Source organism: Elaeis guineensis, chromosome 3 (genome assembly GCF_000442705.2).
Source record: "Elaeis guineensis isolate ETL-2024a chromosome 3, EG11, whole genome shotgun sequence".
Taxonomy (NCBI): domain Eukaryota; kingdom Viridiplantae; phylum Streptophyta; class Magnoliopsida; order Arecales; family Arecaceae; genus Elaeis; species Elaeis guineensis.
The window spans coordinates 64,273,000-64,291,093 of NC_025995.2; positions in this window are offsets into that span (position 1 = coordinate 64,273,000).

Consider the following 18,094-nt stretch of genomic DNA (forward strand, 5'->3'; position numbering starts at 1 on the left):
TTCTGAGTCATATCCAGTTTGTGAATCATGTCTTCAAGGCAAAATGACCAAGCTCCCTTTTGTGGGATATGGGGAAAGGGCCACAGACCTACTTGCTCTAGTACATACGGATGTGTGCGGCCCATTTGATGTGCCGGCTAGAGGCAACTTTGTCTACTTCATTATCTTTACCGATGATATGTCTAGGTACGGATATGTGTTTCTAATGAAACACAAGTCTGAAGCCTTTGAAAGGTTCAAAGAATTCAGACATTGGGTAGAAAAATAAACAGGAAAGCCCATTAAGGTTCTTCAATCAGATCGAGGAGGTGAATACCTTAGTTGGAAATTCCTAGACTATCTTAAGGACAATGGCATAGTCTCAGAATGGACTCCACCTGGAATGTCTCAACTCAACGAAATTTCAGAACGGAGAAATCGGACCCTATTAGATATGGTCTGTTCCATGATGAGCTTCACAGACCTCCCTGATTTTTTTTGGGGACATTGTCTCATGACAGTAATTTATGTATTGAATAGGGTTTCCTCTAAAATCGTTCCTACCACACCGTATGAGATATGGCATGGTAAGAAGCCAAGTCTGAATCATCTCAGAATTTGGGGTTGTCCGGCTCATGTCAAGAGATAGCAGACGGATAAGTTAAAGTTTAGGTCTTTTAAAGCTCGATTCATAGGATATCCTAAAGAGTTATTAGGATACTATTTTTATATTCCAGAAGACCACAATGTGATTGTGAGTCGAAATGCTGTTTTTTTTAAAAAATAGTTTATTCAAGATGGTGGCATCGAAAGAATAATTAAGCTCAAGGAGATTGTCTCCCAAGAGCAACGAGCTAAAGAACCTGAGGAACCCTATCAATTAGAACCAGTCCTAACTCAACCTCTTCCACCTCGTAGATCGATTAGAATTTTTCATCCTCTTGAAAGGTACTTAGGTACCATACAAGAGGATGTAGAGGAAATGTTCCTCATGAAAAATAGGATTCATGGTGATGATCCCAAGACCTATGATGAGGCGATATCAGATATCGATTCTGAGAAATGGTTAGAGGCAATGAGATCAAAAATTGACTCGATGCACTCAAACTAAGTCTGGACCTTGGTAGATCTACCTAAAGGTATTGTACCTATTGGGTGTAAATAGATCTTCAAGAAAAAGATAGGTGCAGATGGGAATGTGGAGACATTCAAGGCTAGGCTCGTAGCGAAAGGTTATAGTCAACGCGAAGGCATTGACTATCAGGATACCTTCTCGCCCGTAGCCATGCTAAAATCTATCTGCACATTGCTTGCTGTTGTAGCCTATTTCGATTATGAAATATGGCAGATGGATGTGAAAACGGCATTCTTAAATGGACACTTGAGGAAGATATCTATATGGAACAGCCACTTGGATTCACATCCAGTGATGATGATCACAAGGTCTGCAAGCTGCAAAGGTCCATTTATGGACTTAAGCAAGCATCTCGGAGTTGGAATACTCATTTCAATGATGTGATCAAAATGTTTGGTTTTATCAAGAATGAGGAGGAACCATGTGTGTTCAGAAAGGTCAGTGGGAGCGCAGTTGTCTTCCTCGTATTGTACGTGGATGACATCCTCCTAATTGGGCATGACATTCCCATGTTGACCTCAGTCAAAATATGGTTGTCTAAAGAGTTCTCTATGAAAGATCTAGGAGAGGCATCCTTTATACTGGGTATTAAGGTCTATAGAGATAGACCAAATAGGATGCTGAGACTTTCACAGAAGATGTATATAGAGGAGGTGCTAAAGAGGTCTAGCATGAAAAACTCCAAAAGAGGTTTATTGCCTTTTAGACATGGCATTAATCTCTCCAAGAAGATGTGCCCTAGCACACCTGAGGAGATTGAACGCATGAGCAAGATCCCTTATGCTTCGGCAATAGGGAGCCTCATGTATGCCATGCTATGTACACGACCTGATATAGCCCATGCTGTGAGTGTCACAAGCAGATATCAGTCGAATCCAGACGAAGAGCACTGGACTTTTGTGAAATGTATCCTTAAATACTTGAGAAGGACTAAAGATATGTTTCTAGTCTTTGGGAATGGAGAACTCCAGATTCAGGGATTTATAGACTCAGACTTTTTGTCTGATATAGATGATCGAAAGTCGACATCTAGGAGTCTGTTCATTTGTAATGGTGGTAAAGTTAGCTGGAAGAGTTCCAAGCAAACGGTGATTGCAGATTCCACCATGGAGATAGAGTAATTGCTGCATCAGAAGCTACGAAGGAGGCATTCTGGTATAAGAAGTTTGCTGCAGAGCTTGAAGTGATATCATCGGATGCCATACCTCTTTACTGCGACAATAATGGTGCCATAGCCCTAGCTAAGGAGCCAAGGTCTCACCAGAAGTCCAAGCACATCGAGCGGTGATTCCATCTGATCCGTGATTACCTCGAAAAGGATTATGTCGAGGTCAAGAGAGTCGACTCCACAGACAATGTGGCAACCCGCTGACTAAGCTATTGGGCCAACAGAAGATCGAAACCCACCTTGAGAAGATGGGACTTAGATATGTAGCCAATTGACATTAGGTTAAGTGGGAGTTTGTTAGATGTGTGCCCTAGATGCCAGATCGGCTGACACATTTCTGTACAAATCTAAGGGCAAAATTATAATTTTGACTATAAATGAATAAAAGGGTTATTCTTCTATCACATTGTATACATTATGTCTGTGATACATCCTTTGAGTTAGTGAAAATGTTAATTTATATTTTCAAGAGTTGAAAATTTAAGGCATGAATTTACATAACTAACTCATAAACTGCTCCTGACCATAGGATCATCACGAGGATGGTGATCGATCTGGAAGGTTGGTGTACGATCGCTTCCTTAGGATAGATGAGTCTTGAGTCTATGGTGTGGAGACACTGAAGTGGGAGTACATGTATTCATTGAGAATGAGAGTACTGAGCGTGACCACCTTGAGCAGTCATAAGGAAATCTACCTTCTCGTCGATGACTAGCTCGATGCTGTAGTTGTGTGTCTAGTTTTTTGACCTGAGGTGCATCGTCGGTTCACCTTGAGTGTGTTATAGTTTGACTACACCATAACTCGGTCTCCTAGCCATCTGGAATCCTGAGGTGTATGTTGGCTGTAGCATATTCATTGTAGGAACCAGATCGCATCAAGATGGGATCTATCAACCTCGGTAGATGAGAGGAGTAGTCCTATGGTGATCGAAAGATCGAGTCCTTAAGCCCATGGCCATGGCAGAGTGAAATCATGGAAAAGAAGTTTTCCATTGGGGTTTCACATCGGACTCGGATCGATCGATTGATTCATATGACTGATGTTGGGTTTGACGAGTTCACCTTAACCCTAATTCAGTTGGGACTCATGATAGAGGAACTCAATCACACAGGTAGCTACACTGAGAGGTTCGTCTTCAGTTCTGATGGGTTGCCACCATATACTGCTAGGTGTCACTGATGGATTTTGGAAGCAATTAGAATGATTTTGATGATCGATCATTCTAATTGTCTGAATCAGAAGAGTTCTGATCCATCGAAAGGAGTTTCAATGATATCGATGATGAGATCACGATAGCAGTCCTATGGTGATCGAAAGATCGAGTCCTTAAGTTCATGGCCATGGCAGAGTGAAATAATGAAAAAGAGTTTTCCATTGGGGTTTCACATCAGACTCGGATCGATCGATCGATTTATATGACTGATGTTGGGTTTGACGAGTTCACCTTAACCCTAATTCAGTTGGGACTCATGATAGAGGAACTCAATCACATAGGTAGCTACACCGAGAGGTTCATCTTCAGTTCTGATAGGTTGCCACCATATACTGCTAGGTGTCACTGATGGATTTTGGGAGCAATTGAATGATTTTGATGATTGATCATTCTAATTATCTGAATCAGAAAAGTTCTGATCCATCGAAAGGAGTTTCGATGATGTCGATGATGAGATCACGACATGTCTCATTACCATACAGAATTGAACCTAACTGGGTCACACAAACAAGGGTTAGGGTTTGGATGTCATCAATTGGCTAGCCTAATTGATTTGGATAAGATCCAATTAGGTTCAAAGAAATCGTGCTAGCACTTGATTGAGCCTAACTTTCTCCTCGTGTAATCTTTTCTATCTCTACTGAGCCAAATGTGATCTGGCTCATCCAGAGAACCTTTGGAAGGTTTCTCTCAATCTAATTGAAGCTTGTCCAGCTTAGAAAAGGCTTGTCTTAATTTATGAGATGAATTTAAGACAACACCTGCCAATTTTATTTTAGGACATCTGTCAAAAGTTGACATATGGGTCTTAAACTGAAGAGGACTTATTGGAGGATTTTTGTGGAGTGCCCACATGCCTAAACCTAATCAAATTGGATGCCATAATCAGATTATGGCATGAGCCCAATTGGATTTAAGTGGGTGCCCCAAATGGATAAGAACCAAAGAGTCCTGATAAACTTGGACTCTTTGGCGCCACCTTATTTGAGCCTATCCATTGTTGGTGCCAACATAGGAGAGAGTATGGGAATTCTTATCTGATGTGATCAGATGACATCACTCCACCAATTAAAATTTTTCCAAAATTTATTGGAATTTTTTGATTGGTCGAATGATGTGGCACTGCGCAGCATACAGGGTCTATATAAACCCTGCTGCACCTAGGGTTTAGGTGCAGAACTTGTTTTGTACAAAAAACCCATTGGCTGCTGCCCCCTCCCCTCTTATCCATGTCCTCCCTTCTCTCCTTTCTCCCCTCTTCATGTCCAAGAAGTTGGACGTTCATCTGGCATAGGTGCAAGGCGTGGTGACACCTGGAACAGAAGGCTGCAGGACTTCTTCAACAGGCTGCTGCTCCAACTTCAGGAAGACTTTTGAAGATCTTTCTAATCAAATTTAGATCTAATTTTTGGAGCATAGAATGTGAGGAGAAGATATTTCAGATTCTACTAGAGTGGATATTGGTAGAGGTCAGGCACTTGCGTGGCTACATCAGAACCTCAGGCAGTGCTGCGATCATCTACAGGGTAATTAGATTACCCTTGAGGTATGTCTATGTTTCTCATACTTTTAGATTTAATTTTGAAATTAAAATATTAGATAATAAAATTAGATCTAATAAATATTAGATCTGAAATAGCATAGGATAAAATTTAAAATTTATTCCACCCCAGATTTGATGAAATCTGGAATATCCTACACAGGAAAAAGGCAGTTTTTCCTTCAGTAGAGCGACGATTTCAGATCATATGCAAATACCTTGAGAAGAAGTTTATTATGCCGAGAGTCAACTTTGTGCAGAATATAACGGACCCGCTGACCAAGCCTCTTGGCCAGCAGAAGATCGAAGCTCACCTTGAGAAGATGGGTCTTAGGTACATGGCCAATTGGCTTTAGATCAAGTGGGAGTTTGTTAGATATGTTTCCTAGAAGCTAATTATTGACTGATACATTTTATAATTTTAGGATAAAATTTTATACTTATAAATTATTTATTATTAATAAAAAATAATTTTATTCCAATCATATTTATGTGTCTATGATTTATCCTAAAAATTAACAAAGATGATTTTGTATATTCTTAAGGTGTTGAGAATTTGAGACATATATTATTAATGGTTAGTTTCTAAATACTTTCGATCGAAGAATCATCACGGAGATAGTGATTAATCTATTTGAGATCGATGTATAGATCATCTCCTTTTCAGACAAATGAGTCTCGAGTCTGTAGTGTGGAGATACTAGGATGAGAGTGCAGGTGGTTGTTAAGGAATAACTTGCACTAAGCATGACCAACATGAGAACTACTTGGATGTGTACTCACTCATCAGTGATCTTCTCGATATTATAGTAGTGTGAGTGGTCTTTTGACCTATGCTGTCATCAACTATTCACAGCGAGGGTACTGAGTTTGACTGTACGTTTTCTTAGTCCCTAGCCATTCAGATTCTTACTGTGTATGTTGGATACAGTAGGATCAGATTCACTGTTTGGAGTAGGATGCATCTAGATGAAATCTATCGATCTTGATAGAAAAAAATATTTTTATATGATTCACGAGACTGAGTTCAGAAAGTCTTTGGCCAAAGCAAGTGTGAATAGTGAAAAAAAATTTTCACGAAATTTACAAGTGAACTCGAGTTGTGCCAATCTTACATATGACTGACAATGGAGTTTGATGAGTTCTCCATGACCTCTGTCAAGTTAGGACTCACGATAGAAGAATTGAATCATATAGTAACTACACCTAGGAGTTCATACTTTTATTCTTCTGGATTGCCACTACATACTGCTAGGTGTCACTGGTAGATTGTGAAACTCATCGGGTGTCATCTAGTGATTGATGACTCTCGAAGGGCAGAGTTAAAATTTTTCAACCTATTGAAAGGAGTTTCGTTGATGTTATGATGGAGATCATAATATATCTCACTACTAGACAGAATGAAATCTATGGGATCAAATACAAAAGAGGTTCTTGTCTGATCAGATGGTTGATCGATGATTATAAATCATTAAAAGATAAAATCATCAATTTGATTGATGATTAATCTTGTGCAAAAATTGTAATTAGGTAATTCACTAAGTGTTAGTAAATCATAGGAGGATTAATTAGTAATTAGATTGCTAATTGATTCAATTTGATTGAGCAATTGAGATTCGGATCAAGACTAATTGAATTGGATACAATTTGACTAGGATTGGGTTTGATTAGATTGAGCCTAATTGCGAGGGAGATTAATTTTTGATTTGATCAAGACTTGGGTTCAGTTAGTTTCTAATAAGATTAGGATTTAATTGAGAATATTGGGTTCCTAATTTGATTAGGTTTCTTCTTCTTATTTGGATCAAATCGAATTGGATTTGGTTTAATTCAAATTTGAAAACCCTAGAGTCCGTTGGAGCTGGGACTCTCTCTCCACCACCCCCCCTTTGGTTTTCACAACCCATATTCCATGACAAAAATATTTTAGCATGAGAAATAATTTATATGAGAGTTCTAGATATAGATATGAGAGAGAGAGGTTGTTATGGCAGTAGTTGATTGATGACTCATCCATCTTATCTCTTGATCTATTTTTTAATTTGAATTTTATCTAAATCAAGGATAGAGATAAGAAGGGAAACTAATTTGATTTTTATGGCAATTGGATGGTGCCAACAACTAATTCCTCTCTTGGGCATGGAGAAATATGGACGTGAGAAATCAAATTTGATTTCTCACGCAAATGCTTGCCGCAAATTCCTTAATGCCAAAATTGTTTGGCGTGTGATGTAGGTGGTGCCCCCTTTCCCAAGAAATCCTAGTCCTCCTTCTCATAAATAGGGACTAATTTTTAGACCCTGAAGAGAATGAGAAAAATCAAAAAAAATTAGAGAAAAATATTCTAAGAATTTGAGTCCTCTTCCTCCTTCTCTTCCTCTCTGTTCTCTCTAGTTCTCAAGAGAGTCTGTGAGATCTGTGAGAGAATAACTTCAGCCATCAAAGAGAAGTCTTCTGCAAGGGAGCTAGCATTTCAGTGAAGACACCTACCTCTAGTCGGAATGAGTCCTCATATAGAAATCTGTGGAGATTGGGCATGTGTGCGGCTAAATGAACCTATTCAGATCCACGATCATTGACTGCGGTGTAGATCAACCCATGCAAAGGTATTGAGATTCGATCTCAATATTTTTTTTATTTTTTAGATTATATGCCTGTCATAGATCCAGGGTCTCAAGTAGTATAGATTAGATTTATTGCATGTGGGATTAAAAGGGTTTAACCTAGATCTATTTTTCGCTATGATCAAAAATTATTTTGAAATTCATATATGCAACCTACCCGATTTCTATCATCTCCCACTTGGACTAAAGCCAATTGGCCATTAATCTAAACCCCATCTTTTGAAGATGGGATTTCATTTTGAGCTAGCTCAACTGCTTTGTCAATGGGTCTTCCACATTATCCGCGAAGTCTATTCTTCACACCTCAACATATTGCTTCTCAAGGTAGTCGCATATGATATGGAACTATCGTTCAATGTGCTTTGATTTTTGATGAAACCGGAGCTCCTTAAAAACTGCTATGGCTCCATTGTTATTGCAGTATAGTAGTATAGCATCTAATGTCATTACACCAAGTTTCGCGATAAATTTTTTGAACCAGAAGCCTTCTTTTGTAGCATCCGAAGCAATGACATACCCAGCTTCGATGGTCGAATCTACGATGATGCTCTGCTTGGAATACTTATAGCTAACTTCTCCATCATTGCATATGAACACATATCTTGATATAGACTTTCTATCATCAATATCCGACATGAAGTCCAAATCTGTATAATCCTTAATCCGCAATTTAGGTGCTCCTCCAAAGACCAAGAACAAATCCTTAGTCCTTTGTAAGTACTTAAGGATGTTCTCCATAGCTATCCAATGCTCCTCATCTGGATTCGACTGATGCTGGATTTTGGTGATGGAGCAAAATATAAATTTTAAAAATTTTTACATCCATTCAACTATTGAAAATAAGTTTAACAATTAAACTAGACTACCGGAATACAAAAATCCTAGGAACACCTTGATGATTGCAATCAAACAATGTAAACATATATAACAGATAGAGATCAGAAGCTATATACCAACATGAAGACCATGAACTGATAATTTTGAGATCTCCACAAGACTCCAAAGTAGAAGCCCTCCAACGGTGATCCACACGGGACTGATCAGGATCCTTCCCAATTCATCGTAGTGCTGTAGCCTTCTTCGCAAGTTTGCTGTCGATCGTCCTTCGCAAGAATGGATTGCACCACCACTTGTATACTTTTAAGACCTCTACTAGGATTATTCTAAAAATTATTTTTTAAATGATCTCACCATACAAAAATCAAATCAGATGTTCAACACTTGAATAATCTGATTTTAGGATAAGCATCACATGCTTTCCTTTTTCTTCTTCTCTTCCTTTCTATTTTTCTCTCTCTTTTTCTTATCTTTTTTTTAGACTTTTTCCCATCATTTTTCTCTCATTTTCATGCCTACTCTCAGCCAAAATTGGCACATGAAACCAGGTGTAACACCCCCTTTTTATAGGAAAGAAGGGGTGACACATGGGACACCAACTCTTGGTGTCCCTTAATTCTTACATGCCACAAATTAATTTTTAGCATGGAATCCCAAGAGCAAGATATGGAATAGGAAGTGTTTTATCTATAGAAGGACTCTTCCTCTATGAAAAAAATAAAACACCATCATATAGCACGTGGGATAAGAGAACGTGTTAGAAACAAAGAGTCCATGACATTAAGGACTCTTCCATATCATCCAACGCATATATGCGGCGTCCCATTTAATTTGGTGTTCAAAATCCTTGCTAGAGAAGGACTCTTCCTTTTCTTATGCACCCATAATTCCAAGAGCCATCCCATGACACGAGGAATAAAAGGAATGCATCAAATTTGGTAAAGAATTTAAGAGAAGTAAAGGAGAAGGACTCCTCTTCTCCAACGCCAAAATTAAATGGGTGTGACTTAATTTTGTGCGTGTGGTGTTGGCATGGAGGAAGTTAATTTTACATGAAACTCCTCCATAAAAATCAAATAAGCCACCTATTAAATTATAGGTTCAAACCCAATCATATTAGGTCAAGGCAACAAGTCAAGCGTTAGCACAAACACCTTTGCACTGAATCCAATTGGAAACTTGGGTTAATTCATATACTAGCAATTCAATTAACCCATTGGATTTACAATAAATCTAAATAAATTAGACCAAGATCAAATTTTTATTATGTGACCCATTGAGTTTCAAATCTAGTTAGCAGTGGACCCAGAGTCTCGATGTAACCCTAATCTGATTAGATTAGGTCAGCTCAAGAGTCCCAATCAACTAGGACTCTTCCTAATTAATTTTTGAATTAAATATTTTTAATTTTGATGAGTTCACTAGTCAAGATTGATGTTTAGCAATATATCATGACTATCCAGAAGATTTGAAATTTAATAAAAATACCAAAATTATCCTTCCATGGTGAGTTATCGTGCAATTCAATCCTTCAATCACACAACATCCCAGACAGACCATGGGCATGGAATCATGTCAAGTCTAAATATCTATCCATATGTATCTCGATCTGATAATGATGACTCGATTGATGAATCAGTAGAAATTTTTTCTACTGTTCATCCCTGCTCTGGCTAGAGACTCTCAAAGTCATCATCTTATGAGATCATATAAGATATTTTCTTTTCCTACAAAGAGTGATCGATTCTTTATTGACTACTCACAACCTCCATGCACACTTCATCATATTCAGAATATTCCACACACATCTCAAAGTGGTGTGCTAAAAAATAAATTAAAATAAAGATTCATATACACAAAATATCACGGTGATCTCAGATCAAAAGATCACATGCACCACTCCCATTGGAGAACCATCTGTCGACATGCTGTAAAGCTCCATCAGATATTCTTCCTATGGGTCAGTTCAGTGAACTTATTTTTCAATGAGTACCTACATCTTTGTATTAGTATCACCACATAAGTGATTGTGAGATCAACCACCCACTCCATCAAGCATACATAGGATGTACCAATCTTATCGGTATCATCGATCTCTGACTTGATGATCCAATGATTAAAAATATTTTAGATTAGGACTATCAAAATTTTAGATCTCACTGGTATGATCTCATCATGATCCTAAAAATCATTGCCCTAATCTATGGAGTTTATTATAATCATAAAAAATATGATACAGCAAATGATAAAACATAATCCTCATAAATAAAATAACTAATATCATGCAAATGAGCAAGAAGATAATAGAAGAAAGTTTCTATCGCATCTCCATAAGATTGGCTTGTAGGACACTATTCTTTCAATTTTTCACTTGCACTAAAGCCAATCACCCCTGTACCTGATGCTCATGCAATCAAGGTGGCAAATACACTACTACTGTGTAATGGCTTAGTGAACTGATCCATTATGATATTCTTTATATTAACTCATTTTATGATCAAATCATGAATGAGGTGAAAGTGTCATAGGATGTGTGTGAGAACCTTATGAGACCACACCCAACTCAGTGATGAACCATTTTATCAGGCCATTTTCCATAGCAATCTTTACTCACAGCAATTAACTAAGTCAAACCCAGTTTATTGTTTGAAACTCTTCCAATTCACTGCTTCTCAAATACTTCTCAAGTACTTTTAGAATATTTTTCACAGTTTTCATACGATCCTATCATGGATCTGCCTGAAATCAATGATTATACATAAGGCATAAACCACATCAGGCTAGGTATATTAGATATTTGGGTAAGTAAACACTTTTGCACCCATTCATGTTGAACCCCTTCAATATAAAAATCCACATACCTAGACTAGGACAAGCCTAACATCCACTTAGATTCATCACTATAGGTACCAAGTAAATTGGATGCTATCCAATCTATTCTATGAAAATTTTTGTGATAAGCATGTCATTGACCGAATACAATATCAGGACTACCTTCCTAATATACTGTATGTCATCCACATACATAACCAAGAAGTTAGTGGGACTCCCACCTATCTTCTTACACACACATATGGTTCATCTATATTTGATAAAGTCAAATATTTTGACTATCTCATCAAAAATAGAAGTACTATTTCCTCAATACCTGCTTTAATCCATAAATGTATTTGCCTCCCACTACAGACAAACTCTCTAGATGGTGTGTGGCAATAGCAAAAATCTGAATTAACATTTCTATCAACAACCTATTGGGTCATACCCATAGGTGCTTCAACCATAGTCCATACTTGGTTGATGTACAGGGAGTTCATTTCGGATATCTAGATTTCAAGCCAACTATCAGAGTTTCTACTCATGATGATTTTCGAATAGGTCAAGAAAATATCATTCTCAATGATGTATAGTTTACAGTCATTCATAATGACAAATCTATATTTTGAGTGGTATACTATACACTCAGATTGGCCTTTGATGATGAGGTGTGTGTCATGGTTGTGCTTCATCAATGAGTACATCTGGTAGAGGATCAACTTGTGGACACTTCACAGGTTATGATAGGATAATTCATAGGTCTTGAACTTCTCAAGTTCAATTATCTTTTCACTGTCCCCTTCTTAAATTTTTTTTTTCTAAAAGGTGGTATACCTACTAACAAAACATTTTTTGTCTTGTAAGATGGTAGAAGTAGTATCACATACTACTCTTAGGATAACCTATAAACTTGTACAAACCTGATTTAGCACAAAATTTATGTACATCAACTCTTTTCACATAAGCTGGGCAACCTGCCTCTTTCCATATCTCATATGAAGTGCTAGTAATAGATTTTAATAGTATCTTATTCAAAGCATATGCAGTAATTTTTAGGATATATTCTCAAAATGAGATAACAAAGTCTGTGAAGCATATTAAGAAACACACCATATCACATATGGAGTATCCTTCTCTGGGTCGAGATATTATTAGTCTTTGAACATCCATATGTTCAAGACCTAATACCTTGCTCATCTTTTTCTATATCCAGTAAATGAGATCTTGATCATTTTATCCATGAGACAAGATTTACAAGTTCTATATGATTCAAAATCATACAGACAAAGAACTCTTCTTAGTATTACTTGTTTATCTTTGACTCACAAAAATGATCAAGTTGGTAGTGCCAGAGATATGTGACCATCACATATTCTTTTTTTGTTCTCATCAACCTGAAGAACAATATCATTGAGTGACAGAAACATAAGACCATAAATTCATAGCCATAAAATTTATCAGAAGGAGAGTAACTTTTGCTCATTATATTAATTTCAAAACTATATTACAATAACAAAAGAATTAAAATAATATTTTTGATAAATTTAGGCATATAACAATAGTCTATAAGTTTCTAAACCTTGCTTGAAGGTTACATAAGTTCCTACAGTCTTAGCATGAATGGACTATTCATCAGTGCCAAAAGTATGTAGTCACCTCTCTTCAACTTTATAGGTCTAGCAATACTTTGCATAAGTGAGACCATATAAGGTATCACATATCCAAAATTTTAATGCTGAAAAACTAAATGATTAACTAGTTTGTATCATATACAAACTATTAGCAGATGTAACTTTTGCATCCTACTACTACTTTATATTTGCAAGACAACTCTTGCAATTTATCTCTAATGCTCATTATTACTGTAATGATAAGAGATACTTATGGCGAAGACAATCTTCACTTTCTTCTCCTAGAAGATACTAAAGAAGAAATCCAAGAGAGTTAATAGGATCAAATCCTAGATTAACTTACTATCCTTGATAAAGACTTAATCACATGATTAAGTTAATCAAGATATATTTGACAGTTATACTGTCAACCCACAATATTGCATATGTGATTTTTTCTTCTTTATAGTATCATCTCCAAATAAATTGAAATCAGGAGAATAGAAAACTATCACCTATATTAAAACTATTCTCAGGTTCCTCAACCATTCCATGAAGTTCAATCAATATCATGCAATGATAGTGAAGATGCAGATGAATATAAGAATATAAAAGGACTACTCATGATGATATGTATAATTTAGATGAGATTTTTATCTAATTGTATCTTTCACTATTTTAACAAATTTTATAGCCCTCAAGTATGAAAATAAAAAATCTATCATGAAGTTTCTTAGTGGGGTTGAGATCCCAATTTCTCATAAAAAATCTTGTAGATAGCACAACAAGCTCCTATGTGTTCAAAGATAGGTAACTCTTTACCGATTGCATCTCATGCAACTCTCAACATAACTTTTATCTCTAAAATACTTATAGCCTTATGGATAGTACAACAAACTATAATATTTTAGTTAAGTCATATTCTTCAATCCTATATGGTCATATTTGAATAATACTATCCTTGTGAATAACACAACAAGACAGCACTACCAAAATATGCCATAAGCATCACTAAGTCAACATCATATCAATCTCTATAGCAAGCCTTGTGGATAGCACAACAAAGTCACTACAGTTTTTGACACACTCTATTGATTTAGTATGAGCTAAGTAACATTAGCTTCATTATGCACCAAGATAATATCAAATCGTCCCCACAGCAAGCTTTGTGGATAGCACAACAAGCCTACTATGGTCCTTGATATAATACTGGCTTAGCATGAAGGAAGATATCGGTAGTATTCTTAACACTTCGTCATTATGATTTAATATAATTTACATAAGGGACTTAGGTCTCATGCACATCCATAATATATATATAGGAATGCATCATATGTAATATAAACTTTAATTCAAACTACCAGCATATAAGAGAAAATAAAGGAAAACTAATGGTTATGGACTTCAAAAAAATCATCCGAGCCATAAGATGATTTATGGGTTTAATCCTAGGTGCATCATAGATTGAACCATCTCATGGTCAATCTTAATGTACCTCTGCTCTCCAAATGCCTAGTAGTTAAGTCTTCATCTCCATGAAGTCTATCATGAATGCTTGATCTTTATTTGAAAATAAAAAGAAATAATTTTTATCTATTCTCAAATAATTTTTTTTTCTATAATTTTACATCAACATATAAAAATCCCATCAACAGTTGAAAATATGTAAAAGAAAGATTCAGCTGATAATACAATGCATCAGGGGCACCCAGCCCTTATTGCAACTCTTGCAGATGCATTCATATAATCAGCCAATAAGGAAACATTCATGCATACATCCTTCACATGGATGTACCATAGTCCATAACCACTCAACATGCATTTTTATAATAATTATAAAATATTAGTAACAAACTTCTCATGTTATCTTAATTGTGATATCATTCATACACATGTCAATGGAGATGTTTAAATATATCGGCATAGGACCGATCTAAGTTTTTTCATTTGGGTTCAACTCTTGATCCAATTTTAATTTTAATTCAATCATTTGTCATCATTTTGAGTTATGTTGATCAATTTTTAGGTTAACCCTAATCCAATTAGGTTAGCATATATTCGGACAACCATAACTCAAATTCTAATCAAATTAGGTAAATGACAATTAGATCAACCTAAATTAAACATGATTTTTAATCAAATTAGAACTATGAATTTGATTTAATCTATAATTATTAATTCTAATCTCATTAGATCAATGAATTATAGTTAAACAAATCCATCAACAAAAATTCTAATCCATGTCTGATGCATCCTTTCCATGATCAAAAATTTTTTGACTCCACACATACCTTAGACAACAACCAAGATAGAAGACCCATAATGGTGAGTGCCCAACAATATGGTGGTTGGCCCTTGGATCTTAGGTGAATGCATCAAATGTAAAAAATTCAAAGTCTTGGCAGTGTACATCCAATGTATCATTCTAAGGCTTCACGCATCATGTGCACTGGATTAACAATTTCATAAAAATTAGATCATGGGATCTAACTTAAACTTTTCACACAAGTCCAAAGATCATAGAAATTCAAATCCAAAGTTTGATCATAGATTGATAGCATTTATTATTAACAAAAATATATCAAGAACATCAAATAAACATCAATCAAAAAATCTGATTTTGATATAGTTTGAACTGGATCTAATCCATATCATAATAATAACATGATATTTGATTGAATCAATCAAGATGGCTCTGATACCACTTTTAAGTTTCTGTGATGTAGCAGAATATAAATTTCAAAAATTTTTATATGTATTCAACTATTGAAAATAAGTTTAACAATTAAACTAGACTACCGAAACACAAAAGTCCTTGGAACACCTTAATGATTACAATCAAACAACATAAATATATATAATATGTAAAGATCAGAAGCTATATACCAGCAAGATGATCACGAATTGGTAATTTTGAGATCTTCACAAAATTTTAAAGGAGAAGCCCTCCAACAGTGATCCACACGGGACTGATCAGGGCCCTTCCCAATTCGTCGTAGTGCTGCAGCCTTCTTCGTAAGTTCACTGCCAATCATCCTTCGCAAGAATGGATTACACCACCACTTGTATACCTTCAAGACCTTCACTAAGATCATTCTAGGAACTATTTTCTAGATGATCTCACCACACAAAAATCAAATCAGATGTTCAACACTCGAACAATCTGATTTTAGGACAAGCATCACATGCTTTCCTTTTTCTTCCTCTCTTCTTTTCTATTTTTCTCTCTCTCTTTTTTTATCTTTTTTTAGATTATTTCCCATCATTTTTCTCTCATTTTCATGCCTACTCTCAGCCAAAATTGGCACATGGAATCGGGTGTAATGCGTCCTATTTATAGGAAAGAAGGGGCGACACCATGGGATGCCAACTCTTGGCGTCCCTTAATTCTTACATGCCACAAATTAATTTTTAGCATAGAATCCTAGGAGCAAGGCATGGAATAGGAAGTGTTTTATCTATAGAAGGACTCTTCCTCTACCAAGAAAAAATAAAATGCCATCATATGATGCGTGGGATAAGGGAGATCTTAGTTATTTGATTTTTTTTTTTCAATAAAAAAATCAATGTTTTTCATTTTGAATCCAATGAAACAAAGAGTTCATGACATTAAGGACTCTCCCATATTATCCAACGCATATATGTGGCATCCCATTTAATTTGGCATTCAAACTCCTTACTAAAGAAGGACTTTTCCTTCTTTTCTATGCCCATAATTTCAAGAGCCATCCCATGACACGAGGAATAAAAGGAATGCATCAAATTTGGTAAGAAATTTAAGAGAAGCAAAGGAGAAGGACTTCTCTTCTCCAATGCTAAAATTAAATGGGCGTGACTTAATTTTGTGCATATGGTGTTGGTGTGAAGGAAGTTAATTTCACATGAAACTCTTTCATAAAAATCAAATAAGCCACCTATTAAATTATAGGTTCAAACGCAATCACATTAGGTCAAGGCAACAAGTCAAGGGTTAGCACAAACACCTTTGCACTAAATCCAATTGAGAATTTGGGTTAATTCATGTGCTAGTAATTCAATTAACCCATTGGATTTACAATAAATCCAAATAGATTGGACCAAGACCAAATCTCTATTGTGTGTGATCCATTGGATTTCAAATCTAGTCAGCAATGGATCCAGACTCTCCATATAACCCTAATCCGATTAGATTAGGTCAGCTCAAGAGTCCCAATCAATTAGGACTCTTTCTAATTAATTCTTGAATTAAATTTTTTTAATTCTGATGAGTTTACAAGTCAAGATTAATGTCTAACAATATGTCATGACTATCCAAAAGATTTAAAATTTGATAGAAATACTAAAATTATCCTTTCATAGTGAGTTATCATGCAATTCAATCCTTCGATCACATAACATCCCAGACAGACCATAGGCATGGAATCATGTCAAGCCCAAATACCTATCCATATATATCTCGATCTGATGATGATGACTCAATTGATGAATCAATAAAAACCTTTTCTACTCTTCATCCCTACTCTGACCAGAGATTCTCAGAGTCATCATCCTATGAGATTATATAGGATGTTCTCTCCTCCTACAAGGAGTGATCGATTTTATGTTGACCACTCACAACCTCTATGCATATTTCACCATATCCAGAATATCTCATATATATCTTAAAGTGGTGTGCTAAGGAATAAACTAAAGTAAGGATCTATATACATAAGGTACCATAGTGATCTCAGATCAAAGGATCACATGCATCACTCCCACTGGAGAACCATCTATTGACATGCTTAAGGCTCCATCAGATGTTCTTCCTATGAGTCAGTTCCATAAACTCATTCTCTAATAAGCACCTACATCATTGTATTAGTGTCACCATACAAGTGATTGTGAGATCAACCACCCTCTCCATCAAGCATACATAGGATGCATCAATTTTATCGGTATCATCGATCTCTGACTCGATGATCCAACGACTAAAAATATTTTAAATTGGGGCTATCAAAATTTTAGGTCTCACTGGCATGATCTTATTACGACTTTAAAAATCATTATCCTAATCTATGGGGTTTATCATAATCATAAAAATATGATGCAATAAATAATAAAATATAATATCTCATAAATAAAATAACTAATGTCATGCAAATGAGTAAGAAGATAACATAAAAAAGTCCCTATCATATCCCCATGTGATAGGC